Raw genomic sequence first — 11,292 nt, 5'->3', positions numbered from 1 at the left:
CAATCTGGCTTCAATCATAAAGGTAAAACAGGGACAGTTAAGAGATCTACCTCCTTCACCTTTAATGGCAACGTGGGCGAGGGAAGTCTATGCTCTTAAGAGGGGTTTGAAGGTGAACCAGTAGTAACCCAAACAACACAGGATCACAGTCCAGAAAAAGGAAAGGTTCAATCAAGTTTAAAAAAAAATTATATAGTTTAATTAAACCACCGCCTATAATAATAGAACAAAAAGAAAATACTGTACAAAAACCCACCCGGAAGGAAGAACAGAGAAGATTTAAGAAAAACTGAACACTCTGAACATTGTTCCAGGTTTGGTAGGAGAATTATTAAACACAAAAAGGCTATTTCAATTTTGAAAACAGGTGTGATCATGACCTAACCAGTGTCTAAGCCCCAAGTGGGCTGAGAGGGCTGTTCAGGGTCAAAAGTACCTGGATTCAGTTCTTGGTGGGTGCTTTGTAGGGGCAAATGTTGTCGCTCTGTGCAGCAGAAGGGGGGCTCTTAACGACGCATGTCAGAGCAGTCCCGGGATTGTTAAGCAGTTGAGCCAGGTCAAGTCGAGTTTTAGCCGCTGGGAGAGGTTTGATGAGTGATGCTCCAGCGGTTCAAGTCAGCGGGCAACGGTCGTTGAAGTGGTAACTTTGGGGCGTCTATCCACAAATCGATGAAGATGCCATTCAAGCGCCATCTGGGCTGAGCGATGGTTGTAACCCTTGGTCAGAGTCGATGTGTGACTCACCAGTGATTTGGATCGGGTCCTGGCACCGAGAAGTCGATTCAGGCTTCGCAGGTGATGTGCTGAGATGGGGCACAAGGCAGCATCAAGCTGTTTCAAATTGCAAGCAATAGTTCAACTTGGTGGAGGATCAAAAAACCCAGTGCCGGCACATTCCCTCTCATCATGCAATAAACACTGAGTGACCGGTTCGGTAGAACAGAGAGCTTTGGCTGGTCTGGCCCTCCAACGTTTGTGAAGCCCGCTCAGGGGGGGCTTGAGCACAGGATGGTTCCATTTAGGGTCTGCTCTCCCAGCATCAGGAGATTCTGGCGCAGAGTGATAGGTCCTTCTTTACTGCAAAGATCACTCCGGGTGTGCCCTGGAAGTGTGTTGCGGGCAGACCTTCCTTCCGCTTTGGCTGGCTCCTTCTTCACCTCAGGCTGAGAGGTTTGGAAAGCACAACTTTCCCAAAGGAAGTATGGTAATTCTTCTCAGGTGAATCATCGTGTCTTCGGAGGAACCTCAGGGATCATAGAGAGTCTAAAGAAGGGATGGGAGGCTCCTTATTTTAATGACAAAAGTCCCCAAGTGATTTGACTAAAGCTAGCCTGACTTTTTGGTCCAATGACTTGTTTTGAACAGTGAACTTTGCCCTTCTGATGTCACACCCAAAGTGCTTTGCTCAAGAAAAAGTGGAGGGAACAGGAAAGAGAAAGAGACAGAGAAGCAATTCCATTGACCAGGTCCTCCTGTCTATTCTAATCCCACCCCCTTCCCTTCCCACTAAGAGCAAAGGCCCTTAGATCTGCAGCGCTGTGGTGTGAGGATACTCCTTTTGAATGGGTGTGCTCTTTTATGCCCGGGCCCAGGACAGATGCCTGTGATGAAGCGTGTTACCTGCCCTCACAAAGAGACTAAAGAAGAGACCTGGTCCTCCAGGTTACTGTGTTACAGTTTGGCAGTCTCCTCCCAGCTGGCCAGATTACACATCACTTTCCACAGCAGTGCTGACTCACAGGAGCTGATCCATATGCGATACCAATGTTGATGTGGTAGCCATGATCATAAGTAGTACCATGCACCATTTCTAAACTCAGGCCTAGCTTTATTTAGAGTTTCCCCGGCCACAAGTATGGGTTACTCATGATCTTCGTAGTTTTGGTACAGGGGTGGTGGGTATATCGAAAATGCCTCCCCAGCACAGCAGAAACATGGATGGCTGTTGCTGTGCCCATTGAGTGGGCATCTTCTGACCTTTGAATCAGCTGTTTACCATGATTAGAGCAGGCACTGGGCTCCAGGCTACCGATGCAGCAGGCACAAGCACACTATAGTTTTGTCATGGAGTTGATGAAAAGGGAAATCTGGTGGCCAGGTTACCCTTTGAGGGTTTGAATTAACTATATCATTTTATGTATTAACAGATATTTTAAAAAGCCATGGTTTTGCAACCTTTCCACATGGCAATTATTCCCACTGAGCACAATAAAAAATGTGATATACGTCATGCTCAGAAATTGATTAGTAAAAACAGGAAATTGATCAAAAGTGACCAATAACGAAGATATGTCTCAAAGAAAGTACACATTAAAGTAAAGAACAGAAGAGATGAAGGGGCAATTAAAATGGGGCTTTGAGAAACACTAGCATCCCTTGCAATTGCACATTTTGCGTTAACCAGTAGATGGGTGACACTAGGAAATGTAGCAGATATCATTTATCTTGCAATACTGTTCTTGCTATAAGAACTATTGGGACGTGGAAAGGTGGAAAGTCACGCACCACCACTCACAAGTTTTTTTTTATTGTAGGTATGTGGTTTAGTAGCAAAAAAGTGCTCCAAAAAAGTGGTCCTATCAACATTATGTGTATACACAAATATGAACCCCTGCGCACAAGCACACATCTGTGCAACGAGTCCTTAACTCACTGAGCTATCTTCTTCACCATGGTGGAACTCAAGCTTATCAATATACATTTCAACTTTGATTATAGCATTTTATGAATATATTCCCCAAATAATGATTGAATCAACACAAAGGTTGTGCTGTAAATAATGCACAAACTGGGCATTCAGAGGTTCAGTTGATCTGATCTAAACTTGGCTGCAATACCTCATCAGCACACTATGCATGTTGTGTTTAAGTATTTAAAAAAAGCTTAACAACTTCTTTGCCAGGTAGCCAGGTGGAGGCCCCTCCCCCAGTGTAATATCTCAGTGTATGCAGACAAATACATCACACTTGTCCCGCCTGTTATCAGTCTCCTTTCATTGTCAGCCATCACCTTAGCTAGGCGCTTATTGAGATTTACAAGATGCTCATTGCTAGAGTGTGGATGCCAGTCCTGCATGAAAGAAGAACTGTAACGGCATGCTGCAAAGCGCACACTCACAGAAAAGTAAGCATGTCATTGTTTTTGCCAACATTGTACTACAGGTACTAAGGTTAGATTGAAACCTATGTCTGTTTGTTCTAATTTGTACAGGTCACATCATTGGCAGAGAAAATATTGTCAATGAACGCCTTCACACACCAAAACATATTTATTGTGCATTGGTTCAACATCATTTCCATTACGATTACTTCCCTGTTACATCTTGGGATGCTGCTTTGTTTTCTCTTTGAGACACAGGCTTCAGGGAGGTTATCCCAGCCAATAATGACTGCAAACCAAATGTCCCATTGCATAGATGTGACCCAATATCTAGCTGAGATAGCATTTTCCCAGCCTATTTGTGGTACAAAGTGGCTAAACAACACATTAGAAGACAAATGGCCTCATCATGAGTTTGGCCTCAGCCCTTAAACACAGCCAGTAACCGTATTACTGCCGCATTTAAGGGCTGGCCAAACCACCAGGTGGGCGGAAAATGGCATTTTCACCTCAAGCTTTTTGATGGAGGTAAAAGTGTAAATTTTTGGGCAGTTTTGGGCTGTTTTCCGTGTTATTATTGCTGGCAAAATTACCGCCAGCCCGTGCTGCTTGGCTCTGAGGATCGCACAGGTGCAGTCATTTGCTTTCACATCCATGGCCACACCCAGCAGTCAGGGCAGGCAGAGAAAACTGTGACAAATGATTGGCTCACTGCAAGGAGGGGTAGGTCTATCAGACAACACGAGCACCTCCATGAAAATCATCATTACTGTTTTTAGGTTTGGGCAATTAGGCGGCCCCCAATAAGCCAAAACGATTGCATTAGAGTACAGAGAGGGACAAATGGCATATGAGAAGGGACGCAAAGCTTGTAGGTGTTGTTTGGTTATTTGGCCACCATCTAACTGCCCATGGTCATGCTAATACCTATGGCCATTCCCACCCAGTTCCTGCCCCTCGCCACCCAAAAAACCTCCTCATGGGAACTTTTTCAGCTTGCTTTAATCAAGCCTTACATCAAACTTTGCTCTCAAAGTGTCTACCAGTGTTTTGTCAAAGCAGTCTTTTGAAAGTGAATGACTTAAATGATGTTTTAAACACGCTACTGAGATAATAGAAATGTCAACCAGGTCTGCCTCCAGCCACCCGATTTATAAACAATATGCAATGCCTTCCCTGAAGTCCTGTTATAAACAAGCATTGGCAAAGCCAACAGCTTTGGCTTGTGTATACATATTAGGCATTTTGACAGGCACTGCTATTGGATGGCCAGGTACTTGCACCATTTTGTACCATTAATGGCCAGGTAATAGCATTATGTAGTGCCTGCCAAGTACCTGTCCTCAGATACACAAAAGACCAAACGGTTGGCATTGCCAATACTTGTTTTTGTGTGGGTCAAATGTGCAAGCAAGCACTGAGCATTTGTTCTTTTCAGTGTCTCAATAATGATGTAAACGAGAGAAAAGAATAAAGACTCAACATGTATTCTGCCCTTGTCTTTTTTTTTTTATTGTATTTGGTAAATTTACAAACCTTTACAATTTATAAAACAAAACAACAGTCTATACTAGACAAGAAAAGATTTTTTGCATACATATTTACATTCATAAAAAACAAGTAAAGGAACATCTTTCTAAAAACATTTCATTTTGATAGAAAAGCAATTCTTCAACAACAATTCATATAAACAATTTTCACATTTTCTTTTTATCTACATTAGCCATAGACAAGACAGACCCCATCATGCACTTGATCTTAGTTTTCTAGAATGTATTTGCATTATGAGCATCAAGATTCATATCTCTCAACTTCCTATCGATTTCATCCAATAGAGTAGTCAGATTCAGCGTCATTTTATTGCTATTACCTGACATACACCTGGACCATAGGGTCAATCTTGCTAACAGTGAAGAAGGATCGAAATATGATCCAAGCGTATGGAGTCTCAATGTCTCAAAATGATCACAGAAAACAACCAGATGTTGTATAGATTCAATTATAGAAGCATTCTGACAGAATCTACATACACCCGGTTTGAATGATTCTTTACACCTTCCCCATTGGGCTAATCTTTCATTGGTAGGAAACTGATTCAGTCTAAAACGAAGAAATAAGTTTCTTCCAGAGCTTGATGGAAACTGTATAAGATAGCTTGGACAAGTACCCCATTTTCTTCGAATCCTAGCATATTCCTGAAATGTGCTATATCTGCTTATTCTGTCCGATTGACAGCACCAATAATATAGTTGCATTTTCCTTTTGCAACTAGGTAAACCCAGAATTATATGATCCTCTGGGATCTGTGTGTCGTACATAATAACCTTCATTTTTTCCACAAATGCCAATATGGATACAGGTTGTTTAAGCAGTATCAGTTTGTTTAAATTTTCATAAAGACTATTAGCAGGTGGCCTTAGGCATTTGGCATAGTTAGTAAGCATCCGCCAGTGCCATTTCGCGGATAGTGGAAGGAGGCCAATTTCATGTCTTATGATGTCATTTGGTACTGAGGTAGCCAAACCCAATACTTGCTTCCAAATGCCACCTTGGAGAGAATGTCTTCAACATCATATAGACATATATCCAAAAAATACAAGATGCATGGTTCCACTTTGAGTAGATAAAATTGCAAAGCAGGCAACATAGAAAACTCACAGTATTTTTTCATGATGATTTTCATCTGGGAGATTAAAGGCCTAACTCTTTCATTCAGTTTCATTTTCCACCATTGGATAGAGTACATATCAGACAAGATGTAACCAAGATATTTAACTGATTTGACTAATTCAATTTGAACACCATCCATGAACCAATTGAATCTAAATGCTTTTTTTCCCCATCTGTAAACACAAGTATGTTGGATTTAGACTGATTTACTTTTAGATTATTCTCAGATGCATAGTTTGAAAAAGCAGTCAGTTTGTTTTGGAGACCAAAGGGAGTTTTATCGAATATTAACAGGTCGTCGGCAAAGCCCATATAATTGAGCTTCAGCGCCCCCAGGTTAACAGGGAAATTAGTAACATCCGTCCAACAGTCCTCGATATCGCAGATGTATAAATTGAATAATACAGCTGCAAGGATACATCCTTGTTTAAGACCGATGTTAGTAGATATTGCATCAGTAGTAACCCCTGCTCGATTTAGTCTAACCTTGTAATAGGTCGAAGTATGCAAGAGGGCAATTAGAGATACCAGATACAAGGGAAAACCCATGTCAAGCATTTTCTTCCACAATAGTTCCCTCACCACAGTATCAAATGCAGAACTAAGGTCAAGGGAAGCCATATAAACTGCACCTGAATGGTTATGTTTGGCATTCCATTGAATATGAGAGATAACTGTGGCATTTAGTGAGCATCCCATAGAGCGACGAAACCCAGTTTGATATTTTGATAGAATAGCATTGACACTCATATACTCCAATAGTTCCTCTAAAATTAGATGACAAAATACTTTAGAGGAAACATCCGTAAGAGCTATTGGTCTAAAATTACTTGGGTCATTTATTGGGCCCTGTTTGTAGATTGGAATTATTGTAGCGGCACACCATGACCGAGGTAGAGTTTGGGTGGCAAATACCATATCAATTCTTTGTTTCATGATATGGGCCCAAAACTTTATGTCAGATTTTAGCAGACATGCTGGAAAACCGTCCGGCCCAGCCGCTCGCGATGGATTTAATTTCATAATTTCCCTTTCAACATCATTGAGTGACCAGGGGGAAGTGGGCAACCAAACAATTGTGAGAGTGAATGTATTATATTTTTTATTGGCAGTATCAACAGCTAGAGTAAATTTTGCCTTAAAGTGATCCACCCAAACAGACCCCACGATAGCATTCTCCTTAAGGGCGGTCTTTTCATGATTAATAGATCTTAAAACAGCCCAAATGTTACGAGTGTCACATTTTAGCAAATGGTACATCATGTTCTGGTTGTCTGTTATGTACTGGGTTAATTTGAGACTCTTCAATGAATTTTTGTACGTCTGCAAGATTCTAGCCTTAGCAGCCCAATAAGAGTCCCTATCAATAACCATTTTAGCAAGATGTCTAAGCTTATCATTTTTTAATTTCTTTATGTTATATATCTCAAGATTGAATTTATGTTTGTGTATATGATTGCTACTGACAGGGACCCTATGCTTGGCCAGAGCCAGTACATGCAGATGAGTTTGTTTAGTAAGAAGTGCATCCATAGCGGGTGCATCCATATTACCACAGGACAGATTGACCATAATTATAGGGTAATTTTTCATCCACCAAGTAAGCTGATAGCACGTCATTTGCGTCCATCTAACTGACAGACCAGGTCTGTCCGTATCCACCAAAGTAAGGGCGGGACAGATAGTAAAGCCCCAATCCCCAAATTCAAGTTTAGTGGAGATTGCACAATGGTCACTGAAACCCAAATTTTCAATTGTAATCAGATCACACCCTTTATACAGTGCCATAGACAGAAAAAAGTGATCAATGTGGGAGAATAGTCCTCCTCGGGACCATGTTTACGGGGATAGTAGGTCATTAACTTCAAGCACCTGCATATCCCAGTTCAAAAAGAATTTAACCCATTTTTTCCCGTTCCTAACTGTAGGTGCAGAAGATGACAGTTTTTTTCCACCTATTAGTCCTTTATATAAACAAGAAGAGTTAAAGTCCCCGCCCGCTAAGATACCGATGTTCGCATGTCTACCAAACGCATCTTCTAGGATGGTATCAATTTTACCCTCCAATTCATTGAAGGTAGTAGTAACCCTATTCCAATACACACATAGAATCAGAATTGGGTTCACATGGTCCAAGGAAGAAGTTAGCTCAACAGCAATTACAGCATCGTCATTAAATACCATTTTAGAAATAAGCTTACAAGAATTATTAATTAGGACGGCCAGACCTCCTGAAGGCCTTCCCAAATCCCCTCTTTTGGCACACTGAGTATGGCATATAAAACCTTCAACGTTAAAGTGCGACATATGCATTGTCTCTTGTACCAAAATGACATCCCAATGACAGAAAACTTTCTCTGTGTCCCACCATCTAAAAAAATTTGCCAAGCCACAACTATTCCAAGAGCGGCACATTATATTTAACCCTCTACAATGTTGATTAGGGGGGAGGCATGGTTATTTTAGAAACTGCATTAGATAAAGTACTGTTCAGACCATTCAACCCATTCAGAGCAGCTGTCAATGCCATTAGTTGCTTAATCATATCATCATTGGAGAGCATTGAAGGACCAGTAACCCCATTTGCCTGATCAACGGCAACCTTCATTATTGGCATTTCAAGAAAAGTTTTAGCTTCCAAATCAGTTTGGAAAAGACAGGGTAGCAAACCAACATACATACAATTTTCCCTCTGCTCCCATACCAGTTTCAGAATCAGTAATGAGTGGAATCCACAGATCATTCTATTATTGTGGCATGAGGTTATTCTCACCCAGTCAATATCATTCGAACAAAGCGTATTCTGCCCTTGTTACTTTGCCACACACCATGAAGTTCTGAGCCCCCCCAAGCATTGCCACCCACACCCCCTCAAATTGGGCAGTAGGTGGGGCATTCTTAATGGTGGAGGCCCGGGGCACGCCCCACTTGCCCATCAATTAAAATGTCTCTGGACATGATAAGGAAAGAAGTGAACTCACAATCTGTAAATTTGAAGGACATCTCTGAGCACGTATTGTCTGCCAAAAGTCCAATGAAAATACTTGTTTAGATGATTCAGAGTTTGCATCTTGGATGGCACATCGCGGAGTGTTTGGCGAGTGTTTGGACCTGAGACCTGCCACAACTCCTTTCCTGCTGCCTGAGTGGCTCTACTACCTCTATTACGGCTGGAGGCTGGAGGCGGACCCTCCACTATAATACCACTGCTCCTAGCGGAGCGTTTGCGGAGTGTTTGGCGAGTGTTTGGACCTGGGACCTGCCACAACTCCTTTCCTGCTGCCTGAGTGGCTCTACTACCTCTATTACGGCTGGAGGCTGGAGGCGGACCCTCCACTATAATACCACTGCTCCTAGCGGAGCGTTTGCGGAGTGTTTGGCAAGTGTTTGGACCTGGGACCTGCCACAACTCCTTTCCTGCTGCCTGAGTGGCTCTACTACCTCTATTACAACTGGAGGCTGGAGGCGGACCCTCCACTATAATACCACTGCTCCTAGCGGAGCGTTTGCGGAGTGTTTGGCAAGTGTTTGGACCTGGGACCTGCCACAACTCCTTTCCTGCTGCCTGAGTGGCTCTACTACCTCTATTACAACTGGAGGCTGGAGGCGGACCCTCCACTATAATACCACTGCTCCTAGCGGAGCGTTTGCGGAGTGTTTGGCGAGTGTTCAGCGTGGTGTGAGGAAGAAGAACAAACATGGACCACACACCCGCCCTGATCCCTGGCGACGCAGTGATTTCTCAGGTACCCCGTACCCGTAGCCGTATGAAATTGCCTGCTGTTGTTAGGGGTAACGCAGGGGACAAAGTAGAGGCGGTGAGTACCACCACGAACGATGCTGGATTAGCTGGGGTGTCTTCCGTGCGGCCTAATAACCACACGGGGCCCCTAAATGACAGTTGCCATCTATTTGACCCTCCCGCGCTATGCTCCCCCTGTTCCCCCCTTGACCCATGCACACCTTGCCCCCCTTGTCACACACCTATTGAAACATCTTTACCCGCAATGGATGTGTCCAATGGTTTGCCGTTGCCCGGGTCTGCGCTCAGCGGGGGCTTGCCGTGGGCCGTGTGTTGTGATGGGGACGGCTGCGACGCGCACGGGTGCAGTGGCGCTGCGTGTGCGCACAGGGCCGGAGTCCCGAAGAGCGGTCCAGTCGGAACCACAGAGTTGTCGTGTGCGTTGGGGGGCATACCGCTGGTAGGCGACTCGCTTCCTTGGAGGGAAGCGGTGCCCGCTGTGAGTGCGGCAAATAAAGAAGTCTTCTGTTTGCCGCAGGAAGAAGCTTCTTTCCTAACAAAAAAAAAACACAACAATCAACAAACAAAAAAACAAAGCCCCAAAAACATTTATACCAAGTATACTCTATGAGAGTAGTGAAGCGGCATCCATTTTAAAAGGCATGGAAAGTTTACAAGCACCACATACAAAGTCTTCCCCAACAAAACAAAATGCACAGAAAGCCAGTGATAGTAAACCAAATACCTTGTCTTCCATTAACAAAAAGCCAATGTGTGACATTGAAAAGGGCCATTTGCAAGCTAACACACAAAAATCTTTGACTCAAGGAAAAACAAAAACAACAAACAATCTATCAAATGGGGCTGGCGATCTCTTGAAACCATCTGCTACTCAGAAATTCAGACCGCATGCAAAGTCCATTTCAGGGATAAGAACTATCAGATGGCACTTTAAAAAGAAAGATGTAACTACTTTACAGAAAGACATGAGCCTGGCAACTGGGATCATGGACGCCAATCAACAACTAGACGAAATGGAAATGTCAGACCATGACCTTCTGTTAGCGTCCGGCCGATGTGAGCAATTAAGCTCTGACAATGCACAACCAGAACCAGACAAAAGTGGTAACTGCAATCTACCTAAAGACGCCATGACCACAGAAAGCATAGGAATGACAAATGCTCCTGCAACAACCGAAATCGCACCAAAACAAAAACATTCAGAAAAACCGGAAGAATCTAAAAAGCTGTCTTTCAAGGAACCGAAAAACACGTCCACTCCTCAGATACCGCGAGTAAAAAAATTCTTTGAAGAAATGGACGCAAACAAATCGAGTGCACACATGAGTTCGGAAAAAATGGAAAAAAAAAACGAAAATGGAAGAACACAAGACATAAGTATCGAAGAGGTCCTAAATGACAAATCAACATCAGAACATCAAGGTGACCTAACTTTGAATTCTCAAAAAGCAAATGAAGATGTCCCTCAGGATCTAAGCAGCACCCTACCTGTGGACTTGCAGTTGGAAGACGAAGAACAAACTGAGCCGGGTCTAAATTCGGCCGAAAATAAAGAAAAACATTTTGAAAGTGCAACAGCACCTTCACATAATCCTTGGCCAATTACTGATATCTGTGCAAACATGCAAGCTGCAGTAGGATCAATGATGACTATAGCACTTGCACCGTATTTGAAGTTATACGAGGCACTGCACGAAAATTGTAGGGATCAATCGAATTTATTGGCTCAGATCCAGTCCAAATTAACAAGTGTAGAAAAA

This window comes from Ambystoma mexicanum, chromosome 4q (genome assembly GCF_040938575.1).
Source record: "Ambystoma mexicanum isolate Mex_15411 chromosome 4q, UKY_AmexF1_1, whole genome shotgun sequence".
Lineage (NCBI taxonomy): Eukaryota > Metazoa > Chordata > Amphibia > Caudata > Ambystomatidae > Ambystoma > Ambystoma mexicanum.
This window is presented reverse-complemented; position numbering follows the sequence as displayed.